Here is a 15,884-nt window from a genome sequence, read left to right as displayed (position 1 = left end):
TGTTTTAATGCTCTGGAAGAGCTTCAAGTCCTCTGAGAGACACTATCCAGGACAGTGCCAATGCAGAAAGCATCTCCACCAGGAAGAGGGGTGTTATCTTCAGAAACTCATCCTGCTTTTATATCATGTAGTGATCTTCAGTATGGACAGGAAGGAAATCATGGTGATGCAGCAATACCACATCCATTCTTTTCTTTAAAGGGACATTAAAAAATTATTCCAGCCTCTTTTGTGGCCTGTCCATAGCCCTGGGCTTCCCAACACTTCACACAGGGAAAATCTTGGATACTACACTAACAGAGGGAACTGCATCCCTAATCCTCTCCTTATCTAGCAGCCTTATCCACTTCAAGGGTATCCAAAGTCTTCAGAATTTTGATGTACTGGATAGCATGACTTTTTTGTTACTTTTTAAAGAAATGCACATCAGTGTTTTACCATGCTTCCATCCTGCCAGGCCTGTAATCTTACAACACACATTTTAAGCAACATGCCAAGGCCAGGACAGCTCCATTCTGACCCCTGCTTAACCAGGACCTTGCGCTGCACCACAAAACCAAGCACGTGTTCTGGTGGCACTTGATGTGACAGCAGTCCCGAAAGGTGTGTCACTGAGTGTGTGGTGGGCAGAGTGAGTGGGTTGGAAGCCTGTTTTTTGCTTTTAGTATTTCAGTTTTATTGATCTTGAAATAAAAACTCACTAAAACTTGCTATAAAACCCATCAGTCATAAAATAAGATCAAAAGCAGGCCTACAGAAAAGATGCCTGCTTGAGGAATAGACCTTGATAATGGCTTCAGAAATACAAGAAAGCACACCCTTAAATAATGTTTATACCCTCAAAACTGCTCTGTTCAGACAGATTATAAAATCAGATAAAACTATCTATTGCCTTGAGTGATGACAGGAAAATGAACATTTCATCCTCTACAGAACCAGCAATCTTCAGATAAGATTTGTCTCTGCCATCACAAGATAAATCACTGTGGGTCTCATGCTGCTGTAATTTATACCAGTCACACCTGGTGTAACTCCAAAGCCTTCACTCAAGTTACTCCACCTTCAAGTAGCCAAGAGAACAATCAGTTTTCAGGCAGAGAGAGACAACTAAGAAATCTTAGAAACCTTCATCAGTTCTTTGCATTTTCCTTGAAGCTGTGTCATTCCTGTTCGTCAGCACATTATTTCTAAGCATACAGTGGGTAGGTATGCAGGGACACAGTTAATATAGTTTTTTGTACATGTCTTATTTGTCTTTGAATTCTTAGGTATTTTTGCAATAGCAATATCATCGTTGAGGTTAAACTTGTTGCTCAAACGTAACAAACATACTCAAGGAAAAAAAAGGGAGGGATTTTTAAATACTTTAAAAAAAGGAGAGATGACAAATCTCGCATTCCATTAGAAAGTATATGGATCACACAGCAAAAAATTAAAACAAATTCTGATTTAAACCACTGCAATGACATCTCCTATTCTCCAACTCAGGTGCATTTGACTAATTAAAAAAACCTACTCCACTCTGAAGTTAATGGTACACTCAGAAGAAAAGGCAGTTTGAGCTCTCAAATGCCCCTTGCACATGGCACCAGGGAAAGTCGTGCACAGGCACCTTCGCAGAAAAGCGAAGGACTGAACCTCAGCATCCACACGCCAGAGCTCCCAACCAGCAGGACAGGCTGCAAATAAACTGCCTCTGCTTCCACCTTAAAGCAGTGCCCACAGCTCTCAGACTCACTTGCTGCAGTCCCAGAACTCCAAGAGGGTTCCTGAGCTGTTGTGCTGAGCTAGATTAGCTGGATGTCAGGTGTGTTACTGCACAACAGCCATAAATGTCTCAAAATAGATTTGGTGTTGAACAGTAATAGCTTTGCTGTAAGGATGGCAGACTGAGGATATTGAAAAATGAAAGATTTATAGGGAAGGATGGCATCTGTTATTAGATGAATTAATACAGCTAAAGGAGAAAAAAAAAATCTTTTGGACACACAAGTTCTTCAGCCAGAGAACTCTGAAGGGCTCTGACCAAAACATAGTCCATTTTTCTTCTGAACTATAATGGCATATCTAATAAAATGAAATATCTCACCTTCTCATATGCTTTGCAGAATTTACTCTGCACATTTGAATATCAAAGTATTGCTCCTCTTCCTCCGGCTTTTACAAATTTTACTACCACACACAGAAGCAGCAAGAGTAAGGTAGGTGTCTCTGATAACCAGTCTTAGAATTTGGACAGGGGTAGTGGTGAAAGAGTATTTTTGCTGCTATATTCAGCTAAAACATCATAAGAATAATTTTGTTTTCAACAAAAATTTACTACAGTGGATTTTGGTTCTTTATACATTAATAATTGTATTATTAAACCCACTGCGGTTCCCTCGTTTGCCACTTAATAAGATATTCCATGGCACATCCCAACAAAGTAATCTTCACTCGGGAAACAGAAGCCTCCCTTTTTCTTTAGCATTATAATTTAAAAGCTTTAGTTTCATTCTACCTATGGAGCCAGCATCCAAGCTCAGTTAAATCAGTGAAAAGATTATCAGGGTTTTTAACTCCTTTTGGACCAAAGCCAAGATGAATTCTTCATTGTTTTGCAAAGACCACATAAATAAATTTAAATCACAGAAGACTTTCTCATTCCTATGTTTTCAGGTAAAAAAACAATATTCACCTTGGTAGGAGCTACTGACAGTATATCCACCTACCAGCACCTGCCATCACTGACCAGTAACTGGATACCCAGAGAGAGCCTGGATGCCTGAAAACTGTCATCTTAACAGGATATAAATCCTTACAGTCACTCCAGGACAGCAACAGCTTCAGGAGGAACTTCTTGAGCAAGCACTTCTGAGTCACTAAAATTCACTTTACTTCCAATGCACAGACACACTCATTCATTATTCCCAACAGCACTGAAATTAGTTACACACATGAAGATTGATACATTCATAACTAATCAAAAAAATCAACAGCAAAGTAGTCTGGCCTAAAAGGATTCACCCTCCTGCAGGTGGGTCCACTGTTTCTTTAATTTCACATTCTTTTGCTAGTAACCCTAAAACTTTTTTTTCTTTTGGCAATAAATTTGGTGGGTTTCTACATTTTCTAAGCATTGTTTTACAGATGACTACATTCGAGGAAATTAATATTTCCGGAGCATAAAGTTTAACACAGTAAAAAAATGAAATATATTTCATAAATGTGTTTGTTATATTTGTACATTTAAAACTATCCCCAATTTTGTGGGCCATTCTTTTGTCCGCAGTGTGTTTTACACTGCATGTTTACAACTTCCATAATGCTCCTTTTCCACCAGGTTAGGGAAGAAGAAAGGATGCAGGAGGTGAGCCTGCCAAATCCCAACAGCCTCTTTTCACCCCATGTGCCATGCAACAAGGTGTGCCTCAGATTTAGAAGTTTGTAAGTGTATTTCAGAGACCTACGCCTCTTTGCTTTTAAGATAAAACATTTCACATCTAATGTTAATTGCATACCTACATGACTGGCATTGGGATCATTCCCTGTTGAGTCAGACAAAAAACAGCCCAGATTTTTGACTTCTAGTCCACAGAACAAAACAAAAAAGCAGCTCCTTGCCACATGCCAAAATGTTTCCTTAGAGGAATCTGAATGGGTAGAAACAGAAGAAAGGTTTTCCAGAGATGTAAGACCACATTTTCTGTTGTGACTTTCACACAACCACCCGGGCCAAAACTACTAAAATTAAAAAGCAGGAAATAACACATGAGGAAGTGATTAAATGCATACGGAAACGTTCTAGCTCAGATAACTGGTTTCAGTCTGGTCAGTTGTATTTCTCAGAATGCTCTTTATCCACCCAAAATTACTGCTTATATGGTATGAGCACTGCTCCATGGATCCAGAGTCACACAGGACTCTGCAGCTGGGCTGGGGCAAACTAAGCCTGGTCATAGAGAGAGGGAACGAGGAGTGGTTTCTGGAGCAGCAACTTCTACACGAGGTGGAGTGGGGCAGAGGGCTTCAGGCATTCCAGGAACCACTGGTCACATATGGAAAATGCAGATACTTGAAAGGGGCCTTCTCAGAACACAACTAAAGGGGAAAAAAATAAAAGAGATCTAAAAGCTCCGTGTTTCTACATATGCACCTCTAAAATCCTGGTAGCAGATACATACCATTTATTGCTATGAAAAGCCTCTATTCATGTTCACAGCCTTCTATTTACAGTGAATATTATAAAACCTAACAAAAACAGTAACAAAGGGTAAAGAAATTATTACATCACCTACAAACATACCTCTTTCCCATGGCAATCTAAGAAAAACTACAGGAAGCTCTCCCAAGCATTGGACAGCACAAACCAGAAAAAAAATCACACATTTGCAAAACAGTCACAGCAAAAAGTGAAAAAAAACTGATAAAACTCTCCTTTCTACTAAGAATCCACTAAGGTTTGCAGCAATACTTACATTCCAAACGTAAACATCTGCAGAGATCCTAATTTTAGCATGGCACATCAAAGGCAAAAGTCTTAATACATGAAAAAGAGAGCCAATCTCAAACCTCTCCCTTCCTGACAAAAGATTTGGAGCAGATGTAGTTATCCTCAGCTGGACAAAGCTGTTGGATCCTCCACTATCTGACAAAAATCACCCTTTGGTTGCTGTGAACAGGCCTGCAAGACTGAGGAAAAGACTTGAGAGTATGTACGGAAGACATGACCCATAAATTCCTTACTTTCAAGTCCTGTTCTTACATTGCTTTCATTCAGATTCATACCAAAGGAAAGAGCTCCTTCACACAATGTTTGAAGAACAGTTAGAGAGTCAATAGGAAGCTGATGAGTAACAGCACTAATCATTTCCCCACTAACATGGATAAGAAATAATGCAGCAGATTTTATCTATACCCATACAAACCTTCCTAATTCCTAAAACTAAACTACCTGAGTTTAGAGAAAATGTCTTAAGCTTTCTGCAAGGATGGTGACAATTACAGATTCAGTACTTCATTAAGTAAGCCCCAACTCTCCAAAAAACAGCAAACAAAAGGTATGATCCAATAGCTACACTTTAAAATACTTACACTCCACCTACATGGCCCAGTGGAGAAATGCAATCCTAACAGACATCCATGAAGAAGGCACAGGACGAGGAATCCACGTCAGCTTCGAATCTTATATATTGCACGTATTTCATAGATACTTTTGAGGACAGATGAAAAGCCATTTCAACTTAAGTCTTGTGGAAGAGTAAATTTTACTGAGAATCATGTTCACACGCCATGGATTTGAGCAAATACCTCTCCATGGTTATAGCGCAGCAGTCTACTTGCACGTTCCTCCATCCTTACAAACTCCAGTCTCCCTCACCACCCTGCTGCACACAGGACTGGTCCCAGTTCTGCTTCACAGCAGCTCTGACAGTCATGCCATGGAGAGGCACAAGGAGTGGTTCAGCTGTTCTGATGTACAACTGTCCAACTCCAAATCAATGATCCTAAACTAAGGTAGAGTAATCAGTAAATACAGGGCCAACGCTCCATGAGGCACCACTCCCTGCTGTGCACATACACTCTCCTCCCCGAGAGACATACCTAAGGGAAAAGTATCGAGAACAACAGGGGAAAAACTGAAGTAAAAAAGAAGTGAAACAGGACTGATCTATGTGTTCACCTATTTGTGCTGTGAGGGGCTCAAACACACCACCAGTTTTAATTTCCCTACCTCCAAGTTTGGTACAACTCTAAAGTTTTGAAAACATTCTGCCTGAGGGTGAATGCTCATAAGAATAAACTCACTTAAAATCAAGTACACCTCTACTACTAAAGTAGCCTCAACGCCTACCAGCCACAACGCCCTCAACTGATGGATGACCAGGAAAGCCATGACACTCTAGAGCACCAAGCAAATTAGGAACTGAGATCAAATCCAAATTCTGAAATCTGATCTTAAAATCCCAATGTGACAACTGTGCTTGTAAACACTCAGACTGCCATCTCTTACAGAGAAAACCATGATCCTACTGCTTTTATACACCCTCCGTCTGCATTCCTGTCTCTCCTGTTACAGTAACCCTAATCTTCCTGGGACTGGCACTGTGTCTTAGAGTTTTATAGACAGCACGGTGAAGTCCCAGCCCATAAATAAAATACCACACAACAGCAGTAAGTCATTTTCTGTTAAAAACTGGGAGAAAAGAAAACTTCATCCTCTTTTTCTACAACTATACACACGTAACAGTTTAGATCAATAATGCATTATGTTACACAGAATTACTAAAAAGCACATATACAAACTGCTCTAAGAGTAAAAAAAAACAACTGTATAACAGATAAATTATTTTTCTAGAAAAAAACCAAATTAATCTAAGCTATTCTACACTTGCCTCCTAAATTAAGGGAAAAGAAAAATGAAAGTGTATACCTGTAAACCTGAGAAAGAAAGTTTTAATTTTCTGAGTACAATTTTCATCCATTGAAAGTCTACAGCTGGCAGAAGAGAGCACACTGCAAACTGAAATGCCACACTACCCTCACTGGGGCACGCATCTAAAGCTGGAATCTACTGCTTTCCCCTGAACATTCTGCTCTGAGAATCTGCTCCCCTGAACATTTCCCCTGAGATTCTGCTCTCTTAACCTTGCAGTCTCACACAGTCATTTTCTTTTTGAAGCCTGAAAATGCAAAATTGAGAATGAAGAATTTCCTTCAAATCCGTCCTTTTGCACTCAGTTCTCTACAATGTTTTTTCCATATTTTTACTGAATTGCCCAACAGTTTCAATATTACCAAGAGAAGTAATACTTTGTTCAAAGAACATCTAAAACTTTGCATCTAGAAATGGCCTACAAGGATGCCTTTCCTGTTTCCAAATTCACAAGAAAAGGACTAATAAAAAACCAGAAGTAATTTTAAACAGCTGATCATCTTTGGGAGAAAAGGATAGGTAATTAAAAGCTGAATTATCACTGAAATACCCCCAAACTGACAGTCGGTGGTCTTTTTATTTCAAAAAAGTTTTGTGCAGGATCTTCATACACTTACACTCCCATTCAAACATCTGTCAGAACACATTGTTTCTCAGGATTTCACCCACTTTTTTTTCCCCAAAATGTCAGACTGACTTAGGCAAGTAGGAACTTGGACTTGGCTGCAGTGAGAACAACTTTATTCTTACTGAAGTACTCACACAGCCAGCAGCAGAATCACTGGTTTGAGGGACTTGCTGTAATTAGAGACTGAGTGGCAATGATATCTGCATGGAAATGTCACACAAAAGGCACAAGTGCCATAACAAAAGTGAAATAGAGGGAGAAAACCACCCACCTTCTCGCCTGCAGGAAGGAGGCCACAGAAATTTCACAACATGGTTGTGAATAAAGTGTGTAACTCCAGAAAAAAGAACACTAAAAGAGATACCAGAAACACTGTCTCCAAGAAGTTGCTGTCACAACAGGAATTGTGCTTCAGTCTCCCGAGGTAGACAAGCCCCTGGACTCATTTGCTCACTTTGCTTTTGCAGGTTCTTATTTTTTTTTCCACTGTGCTTTTAAATTATGGAGATACAGTCAGCAGCCTGACAAGGTATTGGGAGGAACAAAGAGGAAGAAAAGGCAATTACAACCACCAACAGGTGAAATATGGACAGAGGGACAGCAAATAATCAAACTCATGGTCACATGATGTGTGTGTATATACATTAGATTTCTTATTCTAGCACCAATATACCCAACCCACATCGCCTGAACAATAGCTATAAAGAGATAATGAAGGGACTGTCCCTTCCCCAAATTGCTGACATTCTAAGCATCAAATGGCAGCCACAGCCAGACAAGTTCAGGAACCAAGTCTATAGGATGATTATAAATCTTGATATTTGGATGATATCTTATCGAAGATGATTTGCTGTTTCCTTTTAAATGTATTTAAGGTATATTTCTCTCACCACTTCCCATTATAGTGTTCTTCCAAAGCCTTGGGCCAAACAGTTCTGTAAAATCTGTATTTAGTAAAATTTAATGTTACAAAGATATCTAAACAATGTAACACTTTTGCTTAGCAGTCAACGCACTGCAATTCTAGTAACCAGCCAAAAACTTCGATACTCCTAAGTATATAAACATTTCCAGTATACGTTTCTGGCAATATGATCCGGTTATCCACAAGCACTGTTCTGCATATGCATTCCTGAGAAACAACTGCACACTATTCCATAAATCAAACCTGCCCACAACATACAGAAACTCCTCACAGTGAACTACTCCCAAGTACAACTGCTGGTTGCCACTGGATATAAGGTCATTCCAGTGCAACAAATAAGACTTGATATAAGGTTATCCTATGTTTAACAATACAGTCACTAGCTTTAGTTATCCTTCAAAGAGTTCTGTGGACATGATCTTTGTTACTAGAAACAGTTTGCAAGACAATGATTTTCATTCCATAGCTACAACTACAAGTTCTACCTAAGTTTTCATTAATTTTTCCACTTGAATTTGCTATTTTGAAAGCATAAAGGCATCAGAATTTTCTAATTTCCTCCAGTATTGATCCCTCTGATTTTTCCTATGTTCTTTTAAAGACTAATAATTCTTTCTTCCTAACAAGCTGCCCAAAGGACAAGGCACAGCCGGGGGATACATTAATGCAATCAGAAACACAAGTTATCAAGTTCAACATTACTATAGCACTTAGGGATGCTAATGAACTCTGGGATCACAGGTGCTGCAGAGATCCCAAATAAATCCTGGTGCCTGTCTCAAGGCTGCCAATAAAAGGGAAGGCAGACAACAGCTGATGGAGTCACACACACAGGGAGGAAGGACAGAAAGGGGCACGAGCATGAGAAACCCAGTCAGTGCAAGAGGCAGGAGATTCAGTATATTCTGGGTTGACTTTTCACAAGCATTTTGCTTATCATGACCTTAAAGACAGCTTTAAGAATGGCATTTAAAGGAAGACAATGAAGGCATGGAGCATCTTCACAACTCACCAGTCTGTAACATGAAAGACAGCATGGGAAAAAATAAAAAACATACCCATCTGAATTTTAATAGTAAGTGAAAAGACTGCAGTGCTGGCCTGTGATGGTACCTGACATTTAAATAAATCATGAATCACAGGTGACCAGCAGCATGGGCTACACTGGAAAATACAAGATGAAAGGCATGCTTCAGATGCAGGAGGGTAGCACCATCAAGGAAACAAAGAATGTTATCAGTAGTTTGATTAGGGAAATTATCTTTTCAGCAGGATTCAGGTAACCTTGAAAAAACAGACAAAAGAGTGAAAAAGGAACACTGGATACTTGCTTTTCACAGCATACTATGGGAGATGAAACGGTATGGGAAAAATCTAGAGGCACGCAGTCTTAGGGGACATGAGAGGCTGGAATGAAACTTCTGCACAAGCTCATTCTATCTTTAATATGCACTACAGAAAAATTTCGAAGGTGAAGGTTTATTTGGGTTTTTTCCACGTTTAATTTTCAGCTTGTATGTACACAGAAATGAAGCAAATTTCTCAAATTATTAATGGATAATAGATCAACCACTCTGATTCCAATTTCTGCGAAAAATGGAACAAGTCACCACGTAAGAAACACATTAATTCTTTTGTAATGTACAGCTTGAAAACATCAATCTGAATCTAGAATCTTGACAAAAGCATACACACAACTTCTGAAAAGGTACGATTCCAAAGCATCACAGGTAGTCTTTCAGCAAAAAAAAAAAGAAAAAAACCCCAAAACTTCACACCATTTGAAATGTTTTAGAGACAGAACACATGAGTTCAATAATCACCATTCACAATGTAATGTTAATATTTACTCACAGTCCCCAGCACACCAGCAAGATTTTCTTTTAATTTTGCACATTCAGAAGATAAAAGGTGTGAGCATTAGGGAATAGCACATTGTAAACTTTTTATTTTGCTGAGAAAAGGACAATGAGAGGGAAGAATTTAACATTCTCTTCCCTCACCCCACATGCAAAGACTGAAGCCCTGGGCTCTGAAACCATAACTGGCATATAAAAGAGACAATAACTACGCTTTTAAATGAAAAAACTTCAGAATCAAGTCAGACAGTAGAAGTAGAAGGCAGTATGTTTAAAGGAAGCCGCCTAATTGTCAACATGTGGTCAGCATTGCCAATTTTTTTGTGGTAGCCAAAAGATAACCTGCGGGAAGAGGAATTAATGGATAGTGGGGCCAACAACAGACTGGATAATGGGTGCATCTCAACCTAACTCGGGAAACTGTGGAATTATCAGTCTCTGGGGAACAGCAGGGTAAGAAGGAAGCATGTTCATATTTCTGATGGATTTCCTTGATCATTTACTGGCTACAACTGGATCAGGTGGCCCTGTTTGCAGCGCAGGGAATACAGGGCAGTTCCTGACACAACAGCACCAATAGAGGATAAAACCTGGATGGCAGAACCAGACCACTATCTGAAGGGTAATGCTTCATCACTACAGCACTGCAGTGTCTTGGTTACACAGGACACTTATTCCTAAAGGACTCTGCCTCCCTTACCCCACAGTTCATCCTTCATTACCTCTACCCACCACAAACTGTTTTACAGTGGATAGCAAATCAGGGGAATTCCTTCCTCCAAACTCATGGCATACTGAGCACTCTGCATTTATGAACTTTCTGGTAGCACCAGAATACAAAGAAGGAATCTTATCCCTTAAGAGTTGATGCAGAACACTCCTTCCTCACACTGCACTGCTCTGAAACACTCACCTGGTCCACGGTCAGGGCAAAGTAGCCCAACCGTGACAAGATCAAGGACAAAACAAGTATCTCTCAGTCTTGCAGCAAACACCTCAGGAGACTATAACCAGACAAAATGCCCTTCCCCTCAAAGGTCTCTAGAAATCACAAATACTTTTGTGAGGGAACAGAAGAGGCTACAATGTGCCACTTTAGCAAAGACATTTTCCCTCCCCTGTGGCTCACTTCCCCTATGCCCAGCACCAATACAGCCACACTCAAGTCCTCTCCCAAGTGCTCACGGTCTAAAGACAAAAAGTATCCTGTAAAGTGCTGATTCACTGGTGCACTGGAATAGGAGTGAACAGCATACAGGAGGGGAACAGAAATACTCTAATGGAGCCTCTCTCTCTCTGCAGGAAATCATTTTTGCACTGAGCCCAAACCAAATTCTACATCCCAGCCAACTTTCAGAGCTAAGGTCAGCAGAGTACAAAACTCTGCTCAGCAGGGTTGGATAAGTGGAAAGGGGTGGGTAACAATTTGGCTGAATAAATGACCAAGTAGTAGGGGATTACAAAAAACTATTTAAAAAACAACACTTCTGCATTTCTATAATCCAGCAGTAAATAACAGAAACCAGAAGCACTGGTGGTGAGGGTTGGCAGGTTTCTGATGGCAATGGTTGGCTTTGCTTTTTAAATAGCTCGTTGATTTTGGCCTGCATCCATCTCCAGCATTGTGACTACACTTCATATAGTAATTTACTTCAAACCAGAGTGTGCTTCTTCAGCCAAGTCTTTGTTTTGTAAATGTCATAGCACTTCAACACCACTAACCAGCCACCCCTATTCCAAGCTGAAATTCCTAAATTCAGTAAAAGTAAGTATGAGCAACACTGCAACTGAGTCAAATGAAAATGGAGACTGTATTTGACTCTGCATAGCTCTGTGTGCCAGTGTACTATATTACTTATTTCTGGGAAAGTTCAGGGCAGTTCATTACTGGGCTCACTAATGTTATCCATCCCAAGACCCACAGAAACCAAACAGTCATTCCCATTCCCCATGCAGGATGTTATACGAAAAACTTTGCGCTTAAGGACTTTATGGATCAACTGGGCATTAACTTCCAGGCATTTTACCGACAACCAGCAGTCCTGGGCTCCATCCCTGCTACAACTAACTGCCCTCTCCACTTCATATCATTCGTGTCCTTCCCAGTTGCTTTATGGATCAGGCCAAAACAATGTGCAAGCACCACATTGTCAGGGCAACTCCAGCTATTAGAAACTGCAACAAGGTGCTTTCCCAACTATCATTCCCCATTCCATAGAAAGCAGAAGGTAAGCACAGCTTTGTCAAAACCGTTGGGTTTGGAGTGAGAGGAACAGTGCTACAAAGCTTCCCTCCTATAGCTGTGAGAACATGAGAACACCTGGTCCTGCCACCTTCATTAAGGTCAAGTGAATGCTATTTCAGAGAAACAAGACAAAATTAGTGCTTTATGACCAATCTATTTTCATTCATGAAAGCTTTCTCTTAAGAGGCTGAGTGAACAATTCCTGTTCCTTGCTGTAAAAAACAAGTTGCAAAGAACAGTAATTTTTTTGAATTCCTGAGCTCAAAGTTTTTCACCACTATCTTTGACAGCTGCTAATTTGGTGACTGAAAAGTGATGTACATTTAAAAGTACCTTGTTCTGTCCCTCTGCAGAGACCATCAGCAGAACAAATAAATTACCAGTATCTGGATTCTCATTACCTCAAATTAGCTTCAGCATAAAATGACAGGAGCAGAGACAAGCTATCTGTGGGTCCTTTAGGGGCACCTGTTAGCACCACATAAAGGACACAGAAAAGCGAGGCCAGGTTCTCTCTGTTGTCTGCTCCCAACAAAGCCTTCCTGTCAGACCATTAATACTTCTTCTGACAGCAACTTTCAGCCTGCACACCCACAGCACTTCTAATCCACTAACAATGAATTAGTTGCCTTACTTGGAAGTGCCCCAAGGAGTGCAGGGACTGCATAAGGGAATTGGGGGGGCAGGGTTAGCAGAAGGATGGCTGTGCCAAGTAATACGTAGCATCACCACAAAGACATAAATCTAAAACAATGCATTTGATTATGTGCAAGCTTCAAAAAATACTGGGGCAAAAAGCAGTAAGTTTAAAGGAGAATCTTTGGGTTATCGAAGGGGAAACCACTTAAAAAATGAAAGCATCCCATTTGTCATCCATTTAAACAGGCCTCCTGGGCCTTTCACGCTGCAGCCACAGGAGAAAGACAGAAAGGCAGGCACATCTTTGAATGGGACAGACTGACCGGGTCCAAAATGCATCCAAACAAAGGCCCCTGTGTAGAGCCAGAGGGTGACACACCGGGATCGTTTCAACAGGCACAATGTCCTCAGTTACACTGCTCCTGTTACAGTCTGGAACACTTGCACACCTCCTGCACTTACTCCACTTTGCCTGTGACTCCATTTGGAGCAGAGAATCACACATCTGTCGAGTGACTTACCATGGCTATGGCTTTTAGGCTACACCATGGACCAAAACATGAAGAGAAAGTAAATCCAGCAGCTTTCCATGAAACCCTCCCCCAGGGGCCTGGTTACATTCAACATGCCAAACACCAAAGATTTTGTGACGCTGTATGATTTCACCAGAGCTGATTGCGATGAATTCCTAAGCAGCCAGCTGGCCATTTCATTCCTGTCTCTCTCCCTTCTTCCTGTCCTGTGACTAATGGGGAGGGCATTTGGCAGCCCATGCCAATGTGCCTCCTCCTAACTCAAATGAGATGTATCAGCAACAGTACTGGAGACAGGCGTTCCAGCAAAACACACCCAGCAGAAGCTTGATTTATTAAGTGTTCAGGCAAAGACTGGCTTGCTAATATTGAAAAGTTTAAATGGGGAGAAACAGTGGGGTTGAACCATAGTGCTAAAGCTGTCCATATGTATGGATTGTCCACTAGCCCAAATACAACAAGCCTGCCCACAGCTGTGGCACACTTAATCAAGTCTTAGACTAATTATTTTGCACATCTAAATCTGTGAAAATTGTCTTATTTCAGCTGTGGGCAAAGCTACTTAAACAACATTTTCAATTGCAAGAAGAAAAACCAAAACAACATTTCTTCAAGACCAAAATATCCACAGCCAACTACAGCACTGAGACAGTGCAGAGGCAATATTTAACCCAACTCATATCAAAACTCCTACTCACACGAGAAAGGTTTTTATTATTAATACTTTTGGCATTTGCAGGTCCTCAGAAGTGCCTTTTTACTTTTATCAAAGCATAGAAGGAAATAAGAACTCAAAAAGAAAACAAAAAGCATTCTCTCTGGGTGTCCCCCCTTCCAAAAAAGTTGATCTCTTCCCCCTGAAATTTAATTCCCACCACTGTGTTCTCAGAGCTGGACAGCTGAAAATCCATTTATTATACCACAGTACTCTTAAGAATTATTTCATCAGTAGGAGTATAATATTAATGGTATTATCTGCTTTAAGTGCATAAAAATTAGTTAACACTTCCTCAGCAGTAGGCAGCAAGGTTAACTCTACTGCTTTGCTTTGACTACACTAAGAGTACTAAAAATTCTGTATATAAAAATAAATTGTGCATGAAAACTGTACAAGTAAACACTATTTTTTAGCATGTCTGAGTCAGTTCTCTCTGCTGCAAGGAACATGAAATCTGAAAGGTGTCTGAAAGCTTCTAAAATCAGGATGCTCTTTTCTCGGACTGTAAAGTGTGCTGTTGGCACACTCGCTTTATCATTCAAAATAGCAACAAACGAAAACACTCCAAAAGGACAGAGTTAATTCCATGCAAAGATCTTCCTTCTCAGTAAATGTCTCGCACAGCACCACTCTTAGCAACAGAATGTTTATCCAGCACAAGATAAAGAGAGAGGCTTTTCATTGACACCTGAGACAAAACCAAAGAACAAAAGCAGCTCCCAACGCAAGAGACCAAAGTTAAATTTTTCAAGTGTTCCCACCTAATGTAGACAGAAGGCCAGCCATAGCAAGTTACAACAAACAACCTATTCACCCACTTCCAGAGAATGCTTGTAAATTTAAACTGTGTGAAATGTCTAACTACCTCTTTCATTCCATCAAAAGGCTTCATCAGCAATGGACAATAAAGCCACTGGCTTGACCTAAAGGGGCTGGTAGGTTAATCTATTCTGACCTTATCTTTATTCAATCATAATACTGAAAGATTGCTTGAATGAATAACCAGCATTTAACAATGCCTACAGCCGCTCTTTCACTACAGTGCTCCTCTGAAGTGCCCTCCAAACCAATTTTTTAATCACGGGGAATATTACACATTTTCAAAAATTAATTGTAAAATAAACCAAAATGCCATTTCTCGCTCATTCGTCCAAAACAGAAAAAAAAAGAGGTAAAAAAAACCAAAAGCAGAAGAAAAATTTTATCTTGCCCCTGCACGTCTCTTTCAGATTTCCATCATCATTTATTGTCAATTTTAGACAATATGCTATCTCTTCTTAACTGTCAATCACACCTTTTACTTCTAGTATTTTCACTCAAATGGAAGAAACTAGACAAAAAGAGCTGCTACTTAATAAAACCTGCGTTGTAACAACAGGCTTAATCATACAGGCCTCAACACTTTGTATTTTAATAACTACTGGTTTGTTTTCAAAGCCTATTCCATCAGGGCACTCAGCACTAAACACAAACAAAGCAGCAAGTCAAAATTTAGCACATTCTTAGGCCCACAGAAGTCAGTAAACTGGATTTACCAGTCAATGACTGATTTAATCACTCAACTCTCATATATTTACATATGTCACAACCTATATCTAAATGCCCTTCTGGAGAAAAGTCTCCAGAGCTCAACACTGCAGTGCACAGTCCTACCCAAGCATCTTCCTCCTTGTAACAATACAATAACCACCTGTAAGAAGAAACTCCATAGTCTGACATGACCCTGTTAGAGCAAGGTAGTAAGTAGTAAAGCATTTTGACATGAAGCAAGAGCTGTGCTCTCATTTGACACATCAGTTCGAGCACTTACTCTTCAGCATCCACAAGCAAATGCATCTTCATTCAATGTTCTACACCTGTAAATGATTTCGCAAAACACAAGGGAAGATAAAAAAAAGTACAGCCATCAGGCACCAAAATGA

At 40.1% G+C, this 15,884-nt stretch overlaps 1 protein-coding gene across 4 annotated transcripts in view; it reads right to left on the bottom strand.

Moving 5' to 3' along the window:
• LOC108507271 (glypican-5-like) overlaps positions 1 to 15,884 on the bottom strand; it is a 412,210-nt gene that overhangs the window by 326,949 nt on the left and 69,377 nt on the right. The window lies entirely within an intron of this gene.

The sequence above is a fragment of the Lepidothrix coronata genome, unplaced genomic scaffold (genome assembly GCF_001604755.1).
Source record: "Lepidothrix coronata isolate B3197 unplaced genomic scaffold, Lepidothrix_coronata-1.0 Scaffold248, whole genome shotgun sequence".
NCBI classification, from domain to species: Eukaryota; Metazoa; Chordata; class Aves; order Passeriformes; family Pipridae; genus Lepidothrix; species Lepidothrix coronata.
This window is presented reverse-complemented; position numbering and strand designations above follow the sequence as displayed.